This window comes from Manacus candei, unplaced genomic scaffold, assembly GCF_025592945.1.
Source record: "Manacus candei isolate 608988 ecotype Guabito, Panama unplaced genomic scaffold, ASM2559294v1 h1tg000011l, whole genome shotgun sequence".
NCBI lineage: Eukaryota > Metazoa > Chordata > Aves > Passeriformes > Pipridae > Manacus > Manacus candei.
The window spans coordinates 17,922,495-17,939,657 of record NW_026138059.1 but is presented as its reverse complement, the minus strand read 5'-3'; the positions used below and the strand labels follow the sequence as shown (position 1 = coordinate 17,939,657).

Below are 17,163 nucleotides of genomic sequence, written 5' to 3'. Positions count from 1 at the left end.
GTCTTAACTGTTCAGATAGAGGAGTAAAAGACAATCTGAATGGAACACAAGTAGACATTCTTTTTTTGTGTGTGATAATGGTAATACAACCACAATTCTGTTCATTAAAGAGATAGCATTGTACTACCACAGAATCAGGGCTCTATGTTTTTTGATAGGCGTTATAAAAACTTACATTATTCTGTTCCAAATTGAAACATTTAGGGAACCTGTTACTGCTAGACCACACCATTTTTGCAGTAAAAAACTAAGCCTTGTATATCCCTGGATACTATTATTGAAAGCAATAAAATGTACTATTGTAAGATCAACGAGTGTTGAGATGACTATATTCTCATAAGCTAAGGAAGATAATCAGTATGATAATCAGAGCATGTTAATTACTCTCCACTAGCAACAAAAAATGCAAATTATATACAGCAGGAAATTAACAGCAGTTACTGCTCAATATTGCATGACTTTTCCATTAAGTATAATATTAGAGATGTTGTTAAATTATAGAAAATGAGAATAATGAAACTGGAATATTAAAGAAGCTTAGGTTTCCAGTCTGGCTGTAGAGGAAATCATTAGAAAGTGTCCTGAGCATGTGACACTGTCCATGCAGTATAGGCACACTTGATCAGTATATTGGGGAAATCTCTATGCACTATTTTATTTTCACTAGGTAAAACAAGATTGGGTATTCCACCTCAGTTGGAAGCAGTACAATAACATGTTCCAAATAATGGCTCTGCTGTAAAACAGCTAACAAAATTTCATCCTTTTTGAAAAGATTGAAGTTGCTTATGATGGGGTTTTTTTGAGAACAAATAAGCAAACAAACCAAAAAGAGCTAATCAAGTTCTAAACCTTGGAAATGTTTAAAACCAAACTCTGAAGTCTCTTATAGACTGAGAACTGAAACCAGAACAAGAGAAAAAGCCATGGGAGAGGTGTATGATTGATTTTTAAAGCATATTCTGAGGACTGGAGACAATCTTTTCAAAACAGTTCACAGCTCTTACTGTCAGCTTCCAATGAATAATGGGTAAGAAAATACTGATTTTTAATGAGTTAAGTCTTATTTAAAAAAAAAAACCAACAAAACAACAGCAAAACATGAGGGATAGTCATACATATTACAGGCATATTTTATGAAGCATTGAATCAGCGCAGAATTTTCCAGTAAATTCAACAAGCCTTTGATTATGCTCACTGACATATTAACTTGGGCTTCATGAGTCTGATCCAAAATATTACTGACATTATGTAAGACAAACTGGTATTTTGCAAAGAACTTACAATATGAATTCTAAAACAAAGAGCTTGAGAAATATTTAAAAAATTGTTCTTCCATTTGGAAAAAAAAAAAAATCGCCCCACACAGTTTGAATTTTCAGTGCACTACACTACATTTTTTAAAATAATTTGATTTCCTAGTGCCTCAATATTCTAAGGTAGCTATTGACATTCCATTAAGTTATAAGATTTAAGAAATCTACCATACTATCAGTCTGAGTTGGTTTTAGTGCTTTATGTATGCTACAGGTGTACTTAATCACAAAAGTTATGGAACTGAAATTTTTAAAAAGCATTTTCTTGTTTTTAGATTACAACAGTCTGTGCCTACTTTGTTGTTAGGGTTTTTTTCACATTATTATAAATTTGTGGGGGGTTGGATAAGACAGATAAAAAGGGGGTGTTGTTGTTTGTGTTTTGTTTTCATGTGTATTTGTTTGGTTGGGTTGTTTTTTTCCCCCATGAAGAAATCAGTTCCAGCTTCTCCAGAAAAATGGCCCACTTCAGATGGGCTTCTACATGGAAGCAGAACAAATCTTCATGGTAGATGAGCTGACTTGACCAAGGAGAAGTGAAAAATAGGAGTAAAAGAATTTGACACAAAATCAAGATATCAAAATTAATTAGGAAACGTATTATAGAAGAACTTATTTAATTATTTATAGATCTAAGGTGTTAAGCAAGAATAAATAAACAAAGACTTTTTATAAACATCAGTTCAGCCTAGTCAGTGATAAGGATAGGTTTTTAAGTGAAGAAAAGAGGAAGAAAAACAAAATAAAAAGACCCAAGTGATTCAAAGGCAATCACTCACAACCCTCTCAAAGAAGACCAATACCCAGTCAATCTTCAAGAAATGGATATGGTCCCCAGAAAACCTCCTCTCAGTTTATATTGCTGAACGTGATATGTCATGAAATATCCCTTTGATCAACTTCAGATCAGCTGTTCTGTCTATGTACCCTCCCATCTTCTTACTGACTCCCAGCCTACTCACTGGAGAGGTCATGTGGGAAACAGAGAAAACCTGGCACTATGCAAATACTGCTCAGAAATAGCCAAAACACTGGTGTGTTATCAACACTGTTTTAGTCACAAATCCAAACCCAGTAGCATATGGCCTGCTAGGAAAAAATTAACTCCATCCCATCCAGAGCCAGTGCAACAACAAAAGCAGAAGTTAACATATATCAAAAAGAAGAATGGTCTCAAAATATTCATTGTTTTTTTACTAGAAAGAAATGGTAGAGCTTAAAATATCAAAGACGATAGAACTGCAGAAGTTCTATTAAAGGAAAATTTTGGGTCACTTTGGTAAACTTTTAGTATATCTGGAAACGCCATCAAATTTCTACAGGAAAAAAGACTGTTGATTAGGAAATAGGAAAAATAAACAACAACTTGGATGTCTGGACAGGTGGTTCATTCAACAAGATTTTAGACAACACCAAATGTGTTCAAAGAGGTGGTCGGCAGTGCATTGGAGGGTGGGGCTGCTACTGAGAGAGACCAGAACTTTCAGAAGAAATGGAGACTGACAGAAACCTCAGGAAGTCTAACTAAAGCAAATGCGAAAAACGTTGTACCTGAGAAGGAATAAACAGCTTTGTACAACAGAACCTGGAGGTCCTGGTGGACACCAGGTTGACCATAAGCCACCAGTGTGCACTGGTGTATTGTGTACTTCACTAGGAGGAGATCTGCAAACAGATGAAGAAAGTGAACCTTGTCCTCAATTCAGCACTGGTGAGACCATGACTGTGGTGTTGCGTTTTCACAGAACGGGGGCTACCCCTTACAGAAAGACATGGGCATCCTGGGGGTAGTCCAGCACAGGACACCATGACTGTCACGGGGCTGGTGCACCTGACAGACAAGGGGAAGCTGGAAGAACTGTGTGGAGAGAGCGGAGTAGGTGTCAAACCACACAGCCCTGCAGAACCTGACCAAATTAGTCCTGCTTTGAGTAACCTGAATAATTTTTTCTTCCAGCCTGAAAAATTCTCTGATCATTTGATTCTATATCTTCTTCCTATGCAAATTTTAATTTTGCAAATATTTTGCAAATAATTTGAAAACTATAGTAAAATCAGATCTGTCCATTTTTTGTGTACAAGTACCAAAGATTATCCTTATGTAACTAGGTATAACGCAATGAAAATAAATATTAGTTATATTACAGTTATCAGAAACTACATTAGCTATATTAGAGTTATCAGGAAAGCATTTTGGCGGAGTAATCTGAAAGCAAACATGCAAATTGGTATAAGAACATTTCTATAATCTTGGAAGAGAGATAATTTGGAAACTGGATGTTTCTGATTCAAAATTACATGAATTACCTGAGGCACAGTGTGTGCTTTCAGATGACATACCTGCTTCATGCAAACACATGGAAGAAAACAGCAAGCCAACAAAAAATAGGCTACATTTACAGGATAGAATACCTTTCCTCATATGAAGGACTCTGTGAACTGGTTGTATGGTGGATTTATTATTTTGAAATACAAGGAAAAATTTTACAGCAGTCTCAAAGATTACTACAACATGTAGACAAAAAAAATTAATGGCATCCCTGGTATAAACTGTGGGGAATAAAGTTGTATCTGTGCTTGATGCAAGCAGTTACATGGAACAGAGGCTTGATTGCCAATCTATACTTTAAACATGTTAATGTCTAGAATCCACAGAATGCTCTACTTTGATAACAGTCAAAAGTATTGCTCTGAAACAGCTCATCTCCTTGAAATCATTAACCAACACGTCATTTTTTTCCTCTTTCTTTTCTCATTTGGGTGTTATTTAACATCTAAAAACATCATTGCAGCAGTATTTGAATCTTGTTCAGCATTCCATAACTAAAATTATTCAACCATAGAATTATTGGCATAATTCAGAACATTTGCAGCTGAATACAAGCTGCTGCTGACTACAAGCTGCTGCTGGCTACACAGTAGAAAACACGGTTGTCTGTTTTGTAACATCTCTGCATTCCAGGTAGGCAATTCTTCCTTAGAAAACACTGTTGTCATAAACTAGAAAAAGATTATTTTCCAGTATATATACATTTTAAGTACTACTGCCATCAGTTCTTTGGTATTGTATCCACTAGTAGTTTACCTGTTCATATTGAAACCATATAGACTGAGCTTTAGAGGTAGGTTATACATCCACATTAATCACAGTTTGCTGGCAGTTGTTTTACAAGGTACAGATGCAGCACATGGATTTTGGCAAATCTAACATGCCCCATAAAAAGCACTTTTCTTTAAATAAGTGCACCTATTTAATTTGAATACACTTGAAATATACGAATATGAATGATATTCAGACGCCTTAACCATACATTTATTTTGTAATTTCAAATTCTGTTTAGTAAGATAAAAAGAAGTACCAATAACATCATATACATCAATACATCCACCTCTGAAAGCATGCCTGTTGTTGATTTTCCAATTAAAAACTAGGAATACGGTAGGATGAAAAGAAAATTTTTGAAAAGAAAAACACCTATGGAACCTTTTTACCACTTTGCAGGGGAAAAAGCCCATGCTAATAAGAGAAATGGCAGAGAAATGGCATTTTGAAATTACATATCACCAAATAGGACTGAAATATCACTCTTTTGTTGTAAATATACAATTTCTTTATGCCTTTCAAACTCATGCAGCTGAGAAAGAAAAGCACAAAAGAGAGCGGATAAGAACTTGTTGTAGTCTAACAATGAATGCAAACAAAACATTTAAAGAATACTATGCCTTTTTTTTAAAGTCAGTGAGAAATGATCTTTGCACTGATTGTTTTGCTTCAATTCTACTGAATACTAATGTTTGATCTTCAGCAGAATTCTCTAAAAGTTCAGATCAAACTTAAAATTCTATTTGATATTTATTTGAAAAGTCTATTTAACTCATGTTCTCTACTGTCATCAGTTTTCTTTTCACGAACGCGTACCTAAGTATAGCCAGAATTTCAAAACTATCACAAAATATTACAATGACAGAAATTCTAGTGACAATGAAGAAATGAGGAATTGCTTTGTGTGTGTCTATACAGCAATTACCATATAAGATTACAAAATGTAGGAGTTGGGTTACAGGAAGGATGCTGGATGAGGCATCCTGGGAAATGAAGTCCTGAGGTACTCCCGCACATGGGCAGTGAGATGCCCTTGGTGGTTGGTTAAGGGAATCATGTGTTACTTTGAACCCATGCATATATAAGGTGTTGTTTGATTTAAATAAGAGGAGCTGGCCAGGTCCCTGTGATTTATTTATGTATTACAATAATACGCAATAATAAAAGACATGCAATAATTCAATATCATACTAACTATTTAAAAAGCAAATATAATGATATTACAGTTGTCAATAACAGGGTACTCTTCATTCTTAAACAACAGTACGCTATCATTAATGACAGTTTGGGGACCTTGCAATATACTAAAGATACTGATTTTCAGGTTGAACTAATAGCTTTTCCTGATCAATCCATAATTCCAGAAATTCATTTTCAACTGACTGTCTATCATCTGGTAGGTGTTGTCTCTCTGTCTAAAAGAAGGACTAATATATGAATCAACTTGTATTTATTGTTGTACATATGCTCTTATTAATCCTGAGAAAAAAGTTATTCAGTATTCCTCCCATTTCAAACAAGAAAATACTGTTAATGTGCTTTTTACTACTTTTAGTCACAATGGGTTTGTGTCACTTTTCTTTATACTTAATTAGTTTTGTTTAATTTCCTAGAGTCAACGACAAAGGTATGTGTGCATTTGTCACATAAGAAGCTGAGACAGCAGGGATTTCTCAGCCTAGAAAAGAGAAAGCTCAAGTGGGATCTTGTCAATGTGTATGAACACCTGCTTGGGAGAAAATGAAGATGAGGGAACCAGCTTCTTCTCATTTATAACCACTGACAGAACAAGAGGCAGTGGGCAAAAATTAAAACACAAACTTCATCTGAACAGATGAAAACAGTTTTTTGTTCATTTTTTTTTTTTTTTTTTTTTTTAGTCATACTGTTATAGTGTTTAAACACTTAAAAACTTGTCCAGACAAGTTGTGGAGGTCTCCATCTGTGGAGTTATTAAAAAATCCAACTGGATATTCTGCTGCAGATGATCCTGCCTGAGCTGGAGGTTATACAAAATGACATCAAGAGGTCTTTGCCGTCCTAAATGATTCTATGAAGTCAAAATAAGAAATGTAGGCACATTCTTTCTTTTGTGAGGAGTGCTGGTTTTCTTTGGAACAAAATCTGTATGTGAATACAAAAAGAAGCCACAGAAATCTAGTAAAACCAACATCTCAGTGCTTAGTGTGAACTGTGTAACATTTTTCTTACAGCTAAATATTCCCCAATGACTCTAAGTAGAATCTCTAAAAAGACAGCCAAAAGACTACTTCTAAGAGAAATACAAAATCATCAAGAATTATTGAGATACTTTAAATTCACTTTTAACTATGTCAGTAAATTATTACTTATGTAATAATTATGTCTTAATGTCAATGGGCCAGAAGCAGGGACAAAGAGACATGGTCTGACCATACCTAAAAATTGTCTTCATTTCACTTCATGTACCAATGCAGAGAAAAACCAGAATCAACTCAGGATGTATTCATGTAGATATTCATATAAACCTATCCCAGCATCTTACCTCTATTTTGCAGGTAGACCTCGGCCTCTTAGTCTCAAAAAAGAACAGAGAATGAATTGTGAGATAGGAATTCGAAGATTGCTCATGGGATGATGAAATGTATGAAATATAACTGCAAATGATATTGCTTAAAAGCACTTCCTTCTGTGTGACTAGATATGACATATTATGCTCCAGACATTATTATATGCAATAATGAAGTACATGGGAGGGGCATGATGATGGGTGGAACCTTCCCCCCGGCCTTGGTCATGCTTAGGTTTATCTTTGTAAATTTTCTCATTATTTTGCATCCTTCACCTTGTCTGCCAGCTCAAGTCCCTCCAGCCCCAGGCACACAAAGGGCTATGGTTTTTCAGACAGTGATGGAGAGGGGGGAGGGTATCACCCCTTCCTCAGCAGGGTCACTCTGGGGCTGAAGCTGGAGCAGCATGGGCAGTAGTCACTGGCCCCAGCACAGGGATTTAAACCCAGATCAGGCCTACTGTGAGGGTGAGCTCCTGCACTGCCACGATAACACATAATTGGGCCATCCCCTGCTAAGAGCAATCAGCATATTTACTAGGCTACAGAAAAAAGAGATGAGAATTTAATCGTGTTAAATGCCTACATGTGTCTACATACTACTAATCCTTGTTTTTCTCTCAACTAGATAATAATTCACAGCTATGTTCTCATAGAAAATAAACAGTCCAATTGTCTGTAAATAAACTGTTGTTTCTCTCTTCCTTCACACTTAATTACAAACTTCTACTTGATAATTCAAAGCCAAAACTTATGTCCTTTCCCAACATCTGATTAGAGAGCAAAATATGCTTTACCTTTCCTTTCCTTGCATGCAGTCTAATAGCTCCTTACTTTCCAAATATTACACCACTTTAATTAAAGTGGTTTGTGCAAAATAAATCAGCATTACAAACAGTTTAGTTTTCCCTGACTGAATAAACCAAATCTGGCCACGAAACTGGAATAATAGAATTAAGTAACTTACTTGGAATGTTTTTGTTAACAATGACATGAATTAAAAAGATGTCTTTCATTGTAGATGTCTGTTGATGCAATATAAAAAATATTTTAATACAACCTGTTATTACTTCAAATAGCAATTTATTGCAGAGTTTATTGTTGATTTGGTTTGCATATAAAAATTTATAAAGTGTGTTTGATTAATCTAAGACCTAGTGAAAGCATGTAGAAATTTATACAAATGACTAAAAGACATGTAAAAGAAAAAGATTTAAAACCACAGTTTTCAAATCAGTACACCGCAAAGCCGAAAAAAATGTGCTGAATAGTTTATATACTTGGGAATGTCATAAGAAAAAAACTTATAGAGGAAGGAAAGGAATAGTAGCATGACATGGAATAAAAGCTAGAACTGTTTAAAGACTTGAGAATGGTTTAAAGCTTAACTGAAAAATATATTTTCTGTCTTCATCAAAATTTTGACAGGTAGGAAATTCCCATTTAGACAGAACTTCCCTTTCTACTTGGGAGGACTAAAATGTCTGCAGAAAGATCAGCTATAGGCCATTCAAACAAAATGTTTAGAACAACTTTATAGCTCATAAGCAAAATTGGACATGCTTAGATTTAAAACAAATACTTTCATTTATATTTATTTTTGCCTTCATACATCTCCAGAGGTAGATTTCTCATTTCTAGTTTTTACATATTAGACAATTAGACATAAGCAAACCTGTAAGTCCAAATGGGATGTATCGAAGGGTACCAGATGAGCTAGCTGATGTTGCTGAGGGGTAAACCTTATAATTTTCAAAGGGTAATGGAAATTTGGAAAGTTTTCTGATGACTGGAAAAAGGCAAACATCACATCCTTCTTCTAGAAGAAGCATTCAGGTAAAGGTCTCACCTCACTTGTTAGGGGGCAAATCCTAGCAGAAGCTATTTCTAAGCACATGATAGATCATAAGGTAACTGGAAGCAGCTAGCATGCATGTACCGAGCATAACTCATGCCTGGTCAACCTAACTGCTTTCTGGGACAAAGTGATTGTTGCTGAATGCAGTGGATGCTGCACACTCTAACATTAGGAAGGTCTTTAACACAGTCCATCATGGTTTCCTTAGCACTGAAATTTTGAGATATGGGGTAGACATGTAGACAGAAGGGTGCATAGAAAAATGACTGGACTGCTGGAATCGAAGACTGGTGGCTAGTGCTGGAAAGTGCAGATACTGGATAGCAGCTAGTGGTGTCTTTCATAAATCAGTACTGGAACAAATGCATCTTAATGTCTTTATAACAACCTAGATGATGGGACAGCATGTGCTCTCAACAAATTTACAAACAATCCCAAAGAGGGAAGAGCACTCAGAGGGCACAACTGTTATTGGGAGGGACCTGGATAGGTGGGAGAAATGGGCTAACAGGTGATGCCTTAGGATTCTCAAGATTTTGTAACATATAGATTTTTAATATAGCTGTATAATTTCTAACACTTTAGAACAGCAGTTTACTAAAACTCTTTTCTAATGCTTCATATCAAATTCCCGAAATTCTTCCAGTTTTGTTTAATATTCTCTTCAAAGAAAAGACCTTGGCAAGTACATCTTGCCTGGGACATCTACCTAGAAAGATATCATTGTAGACAAAGCAACCTAGAAGGCCTGGAGACCTTGGAGAAGCTCCAAAGAAGGAATGCGACTTGAGGGAGATGATGGTGATGCAGAAAGGGGTCTTGAGACCTCCAACACAGTTTCAGGAAGGCATGTCGAGGAATGGACCTGAGGGAGGTTCTGGGGGGCAGGCAAATTTTGGGTTGGAAATATCCATTAGATATGATAATTAATTAGAGCTATAAAATTGTAGAAGCCCAATGCTGTATTGTACAGTACTGTACACTTCTGTATATAGTGTGCTTTAAAGCGCTTTAATTAAAGACTACTCTGTCATGGGGCTGGTGCACATGACAGACAAGGGGAAGCTGAGCAAACTGGGTTGATTGAGCATGGAGAAAAGAAGGCTCAGGGAGACCTCATTGCAGCTCCCTGATTTGAGGATACAAAGTATGTGGAGCAACCTTATGGGGATTCCCTGTGATATAGTGAGAGGCAAAGGATATTAGTTAGAAAATGGGAAATTCTGTTTGGATATGGTGTTTTGTTTTCACTGCGTGCATGGCCAAATCTTGGTGCAAGTTGCCTAGAGAGGAGTGGAGGGAGTGTTGAGCCCTGGAGGTATTCAAGCCTTGTGGTCACAGCCTGACCTAATTAGTCCTGTTTTGAGCAGGATATTAGACTAAATAACAAGAAGTCCCTTCTGGCCTGAATATTTTTCAATTATGTGATTCCACTATATTCCTTTATTGCTTGTTGAAAAAGGTAGTTGTTTCATTATTTTGATTGAAATATTCTCAGTGGCAAAGAAATTCAAGTCTATTTCCCCAACTAGCCTATCTGGACTTCATTAATTTTAACAGCTCTGGACAGTGACAGCAGATTCTCTTTAGATAGTAAGTAAGTCTAACTTTAGACAGAAATTCAGTACTATAAAGTATGGGCTAGAAAACACATAATAATGTTGCTGAATTTTCATTTAAGGTTAACTAAATGTAGTGAGTAAGTAGCACTGAAGCAAAATCCAGAACTTTACCATCTTAGTGACAATGATATCTTGCTAGGTTGCAGAATCAGACTTTTGTGATTTTTTTTCTTGCCTCATAATTATTTCTTTCATTTTCTAATGCAAATCTAGGAGGAAGGCTGGAGAGGGAAGAAAAAAATGAGGGAGTTTTTTAAGTCTGGTAACTAAGGAATTTTCCAGCTAACTGGGCAATATGAGCATCAACTCTTATAGACAGAGGACCTTGATTTCCCAAGGTCTAGAGAAAAAATGTGCAAAATACTTATTCTCTCTGTATTTTTTTATTTTTTTTTCTGTCCAGACAAGAGCCTACAATTAAAATGATAAAACCAAAACATACAGGAAGACAAAACAAAAAGTTTATTTGAAATCTCTCTGTCAATTGTTTTTGTAAGTTTGGAAAATGTGTGAATAAAAGGACTTGCAAATGTGAGACAGATGGACTGAATGCTCTGTCATTTTAGCAAAATCCTTGCTCTTAATAATTCATGTATCTTGATTTCACTGCCAGTATTTAAAACTGAAATAGAGGCTGGAAAACATTAAAGCTTGAGTTTTCAAAGCATGGGATGTATATATTTAATGAGGCTCATACCAAATGATATAGGATATTTTATAATCAGCATGAAATGAAGTTAAAAACAAAAATATCTTACTCCTCTGTGAATTAATATCCAGTTTTTACTCATCAATAATTCATCTAGTTCTTGTGGCTACCACACAGTGTGAGCTCTGTGTCCTAGATCCGAACAAAGTAGAATTTCTGCCCCAATTTTGACAAGGAATTATATAATTTCTAGATCAAAAGATCTTTAGGCACATATAGAAACTATAGCTGGAAGGACTTCCATTTAATTTTTTTAATTTTATATTTCTTCTCTTTGTTTTACAGTTCTCTGCTGTCTGGACGTGTGTTGCATTCTGAAACTTTGGCTTTAACTGTAGCACTGTGAGGAAGTGTTGCAATAATACCTGTGGAAACACATATCTTGTAAGTCGGAGGAAACATACCATTATTTCAGGCAGTTTGCATTCTGATTGCATTCCTTCTGTTCATGGAATTAGATGGCTAAGAGTGTCAGCTGCTCGGACCTTAGGGGAGGAGAATCAAAACTGAGGCCCCTGAATGACTTTGCAACTCATAGCAAAAGAAGTGAGCAAGATTATACACAATGTCTTCTGAACACTGATAGCCCATCAGAGCATAACTTTCAAGCAGCAAAGTACTAATCTGTTGGTTGACAGGGTAACACAGGCACAGAAGTTAGTGTTGAATGTAATTGCAGCTAGGTGAGTTAACAGGCCATATGGTCCTAGAAATCAGGGAGTAAACTTGAAGGGAAATCTAATGTTTATTCTTCTTCTCAGTAAGTTAGAAACTTTTAGGTATAATGTATATAATTGGAAGGACCTTATCTTTTAAACTGTTTGTCAGAAAATTTAATCTAGATTCATTCCACTTACCTTCTGGTACCTTCCCAAGGAGTCTAACCTAGGCACAAAAATGGCATAAGCTATTTCTGTACTTAAAAGAATGACATCTCAAGAGAGAAATTCAAATGAGATAAGATCTGAATCATTCTGTGGAGAGCCTACTTCTCTCCAATAAGTATAGAGGGAGCTTTGAGTAGCTACACTCCTAACACAAATATCCCAGTTTGAAAACTAAAGTGAGATTGAATAAATCCAAATTGTGTGCAGTTTTAAGCAATTACTGGCTTAAAACCCTACAGATCCATGGCAAGTTAATTGGGAAGGTACTAACAGGATTGCATGAAAGCATAAGCACTGTGTTGCCTGTTTAGTCCTGTCTTTCTGGTGCTACTCAGGAAAATAAGAATTTCATCTTTCCCTTGCAAAAACCCTAAAAGTATAAATCTATCCACAACTCAGCTTTCTGAAAATAAAATAAATTGACAATGTGGTCTAACAAGTAATAAAACAATGCTTCCCTGAGAAGGCAACCAGAGTAAAAATCTCTCTCACAAGGATATAAACTGTGGTAAGGTAATTTTTTAAACACCTCTACAGACTAAAAGATGTGAATATCAAAGAACAAAAGATCTCACATTGACTGGCTGGTTGTATCGATTGATTTATCAGCACTGCTAAGGCTGCTCTAAACATCAGAGGTACCGAACTCCTATTTTACCTGTCTGAAAGTAAGTCACTGGAGAGTGATTCGACTAATTCTGAAGTAATCTCCTGCTCCAACCTTTCCTCAATGAACCACAGTTTTTTCCAGACATATTTTGCTGTGCACAAAGAGACTCTGAGAACAAGATGTACATTCCCTTGAGCACCCACAAAGTATTTACTGTCTGATTGATACAACTGAGAACTAGGACTTGCAAGATACTGGGCTAAGCATTAATATTCTCCCTATTCTAGTCTAGTGCTCACTTGGGTCTTATCAGTCATCCAAGAAAGAGTTGGCTTCCATCACTTTTGAAATATCATAACCCTTGATATTGCCAAGTTGAGATCTCTCATCTCCCTGCTCTTTTTTACCTCAGATTTTTATGCATTGTGTTAATGTTTCTTTTCTAGATCCCTAGGTTGCTATTACCATCTCAACACTTCTGCTACAGTGTTTTCAGTCTACTTATCTTGCCTGGCTTTACCTTCTGTAGTCTGTCAGCTGCAATGTTTGTGATAAAACTGGGTGAATGTGAACAGCCATCCTACAAAGAGCTGAGCTTTGAGTTACAGGTGGTTCAAGCCCTGGCCATTGATCACCTGAAGGCTTGATTCAGAAACCTAAATTTAGCCTCCAACCACCATTAAAGGTGGTTTAACTAGGATATAGTTATCATTACAGAGCAATATCATCTCTGTGAGATTTGTAGATTTGTGCTGTTCTCCTGTCTGGCAAATGTCTTTTTATATGGGTTCACTACCTTTCTAAACTTTGATGGGAAGTAATGAAAAGCTCTCTCACTTGGCTACTCTGAAAGTGTTCTTGCCCCAATCTGTTTGAAAGCAGCAAATTCTACTCTTTGTTCACCAAGGAAGTCCTTTGGTACAAGACATTTTAGGTTGAGGAATACCTAAGCTGCAGATTCAGATATCCTGTGATGGTTTTGGCTGGGGCAGAGTTAATTTTCTTGCTAGTATGGGGCCGTGTTTTGGATTTGTGCTAAACAGAGTGATGATAATAAAGAGATGTTTTTGGTATTGCTGAGCAGTGCTTACACAGAACCTTTTCTGCTTAGAGTCCTTACACAGGCTTTTCATAGTGTCCTACTGACGAGGAATTTGGGGTTATATGAGAGACTGGGAGGAGATACAGTCAGGGCAGCTGACCCCAACTGACCAAAGGGACATTCCATACTATATGACATCATGCTCAGCATATGAAGTGGGGGAAAGCAGGAGGAAGAGGGGGACATTTGGAGTAAAGATGTATGTTTTCCCATGTAACCTTTCATGCGTGATGGGGCCCTGCTTTCCTGGAGATGGCTGAACCTGCCTGCCCATGGGAAGCAGTAAATTTCTTTGTTTGTTTGCTTGTGTGCATGGCTTTTGTTTTCCCTATTACACTCTTTTCATCTCAACTCACGAGTTTTCTAGCTTTTACCCTTCCAATTCCAACTGTCTCTCTGATCCTGCTGGTGGAGGGGTGAGAAAACTGCTGCATGGTACTTGCTTATTCACTGGGGTTAAACCATAACGTATCCTCAGGTGTGCTGTAACACAAAGGAGTCATACATCCACATCCTTCCTTAATTGCCAAACTCTGTTTGTATTACCATCTGTCAAACAGAAAGCATTTCTTTTTTGTAGGGAAGATGACCATAATCAGTCCTTATGCTTCTTGACAAGGAAATCAAGTAAATGGAGATTTTTAACAGATCAAATTTGAACTCAGATGTCCTGAGTTGTCCTAGTTAGGACAGCTGAGACCAGTTCATCATGGTATGGGTGTAACCCAAAACTGTGTATTCTATAGCCTTCCATGCCATTTCCCAGAAATTGTTAGCAGTAGAGGCCTGTAGATACTCCTGTCCTCATACCCTTTTATGGAATTCCCCTCTCTGAGGGAAGGACTGAGCATCCTCATACCCTTTTATGGAATTCCTTGCTCTGAGGGAAGGACTGAGCATCCTCATACCCTTTCATGGAATTCCCCACTCTGAGGGAAGGACTGAGCATTCCTGCCTGAACTGGAGAATATATAAACTTGGAGTTTTGGAACCTTTTTACCACTCGTAGGATCCAGAGGAAGACTGCAGCTCACCACCCTCAACTGGACTGCAATCACCACTTTTGACCAGACTGCAACAGCTCTCCCACCAGCAGGTTTTTTTCCCCTCTCCCTTTACTTTGGACTCAGGGAGGGGAGCCCAAGAAACACCACTTTGTTCATGCCCCAGGGTGCTGGGTTATACATTTGGGTTTTGTGGGTTAAAACCAAATTGCTTGTCTGTATAATTGTACTTATTTTATTATTTTATTAAATTGTTATTCTGACTTATAATCTCTCTTTTGAATTGAGTTCATTTTCCCTGCTGGTTAACTTTTAAACCAGCACATGAGTTCACAGACATTATGTGAGACACCACCCGGAGTACTGTGCCCAGGGAGGGAGTCCTCAGCATAAGACATGAACCTGTCAGAGTGGCTCCAGAGGAGGGCCAAGAAAATTGTATTGGGTCTGGAGCACCTCCCCTACAAAGACAGTCTGAGACAGCTGGGATTGTTCAGTCTGGAGAAGAGAAGGCTCTAGGGAGACTTTATTGCAGCCTTCCAGTACTCAGAGAGGGCTTAAAAAAAGAGAGTGAATGACTTGTTACATAGACAGACAGTGACAGAACAAAGGGGTATGGTTTTAGATTGAAAGAGTAGAGATTTAGATTAGATGTTAGGAAGAAATTCTTTACTCAGGGGGAATTGAGGTAATAGAACAATTTGCTGAGAGTTGGGGATGCCCCATTCCTGGAAGTGTTCAAGGGCAAATTGGATGGGGCCCTGAGCAATCTGGTCTAGCGAAAGGGGTCCCTGCCTGTGGTAGGGGGTGGGGAGGGTTAGAATAGATGATCATTAAGGTCCCTTCTTACCCAAACTGTTCTGTAATTCTATGATTATGCAGCTTCTTGATTAAGCAAGTCAAGGACAGTCTTTTTTCTATTACTGAGTGTGGAACTACATTTATTGAAGAAGTATCTTTTCATATTCACTATAAATTAACTTATACCAATTGCATTACATATCATGTTGCATGCCTACATTTTATTAATAGGAAAAGTTTTCCTTTTTAAAGTTAATTTATTTCTTAGACTAGTAAAAATTTTAAATCGCAACATTTTGTTTCCATAGGGATTAATTACAAAAACAACCACACTGGCAGTCCTGTGCCTTCTGCAATGCAATCACTCTCCAAGACATTTGGTACTTAATGTAGAAATGAGTAGGCTGAATCATGTTTAAACTATTTGGGTGCTCTGAGGTGGACATAACAGGATCAATTGAGTTATGATCCTTGTGCTTCTCTAGAATAACAAATAGAATTTTTCTGGTGAAGAGATTAAGTATTTTCCCAAATAAGGAAATTGTAACTGAGCTGCTCTGGTGTGTGGGATTCATAGGTACGAAAGTGCACGGAATTCCACCCTGAAAGGAATCATCTTCAAGTGTCACATAATTTTGCCCTTGAGCAAAGTATGAAGTCTCCTGATAACTGACTTACTCGTCAGTCACTTAGGTGGCTTGTCCAGCCTCCATAATGAATGTAAGCAGCATCGTAGCATTGTCAGTATCTTAATCAGGTTGTTATAATTTTCTACACATGTTACAAAACAGCCTATTGTCTTAGTAATTATGGGGCTTATCAGCAAAATCATTATTGGCAGGCAATTTTAGTAAGATCTGTGGCAGGTTTTGTCTAACATCCGAGGAGAATTTATCTCCTGTTGGTTTTGCATTCTAAAATATAACTAAGAGAACAGAATTATAGAGATACCACGAGGTGAACAGGCCCAGAGGAAACACACAGCTGCAGAGAGCTATAAACTGCAGACATATACCGAAAATATTTATAAAATTATTGTGAAAATGAAAGAAAGAAATACTTGGTAAAATTTTGGAAATTAGGAAAACAGACATAAAGTTGAAGTGGTCTGAAGATAGCAAGATAAAGAGTTTCTATGTGACGGAAACTACAGTCAAGAAAACAGGAAAGGAGGGGGATTGGAGGTAGAAGAAAAAGATTGCACACAACTAAACATGAAGGTTGTGTAAAAGGACAGCCCAAAGGGAATGAAAGTGCCATTGCCCTGGGAAACAAGTTGCTTAATGCTCTGAGAAGGTAGAAAATAATTGGAGTTCTTGGGGGTGTTTTGTGTGTTGTTTTTTTTTTTTTTTAATTTATATAGCTGGTGGTGGCTAAGGGAAAGAGGCACTGTATGCTTAAAACCCCTGGCCTTCTAGCTGGATTTTACATAGTTCTTGTCAAGATGGAAAGAGAATAAACCAATGACAGCAAAGCAGGTTTTTATTTTATCCACACAAATCTCTAAGCAGACAAGGATGTATGGGAAGGAAATAAATAAAAGACAGAAAAAAACCCAAATTAAGTAAGGAATAAAAAAAAATCAACAAACTTGACTGAACTA

The 17,163-nt window shown here is 37.0% G+C and overlaps 1 long non-coding RNA gene across 1 annotated transcript; it reads right to left on the bottom strand.

The window, feature by feature from the left end:
- Nucleotides 1–6,951: 6,951 nt before the first annotated feature.
- LOC127466638 (uncharacterized) lies at nucleotides 6,952–13,843 on the bottom strand. The gene is made up of 4 exons (XR_007902808.1): nucleotides 13,745–13,843; nucleotides 11,561–11,641; nucleotides 7,935–7,992; nucleotides 6,952–6,976 (listed from the first exon to the last, which is right to left on the bottom strand). It is a non-coding gene; the product is annotated as an uncharacterized LOC127466638 (long non-coding RNA).
- Nucleotides 13,844–17,163: the final 3,320 nt, after the last annotated feature.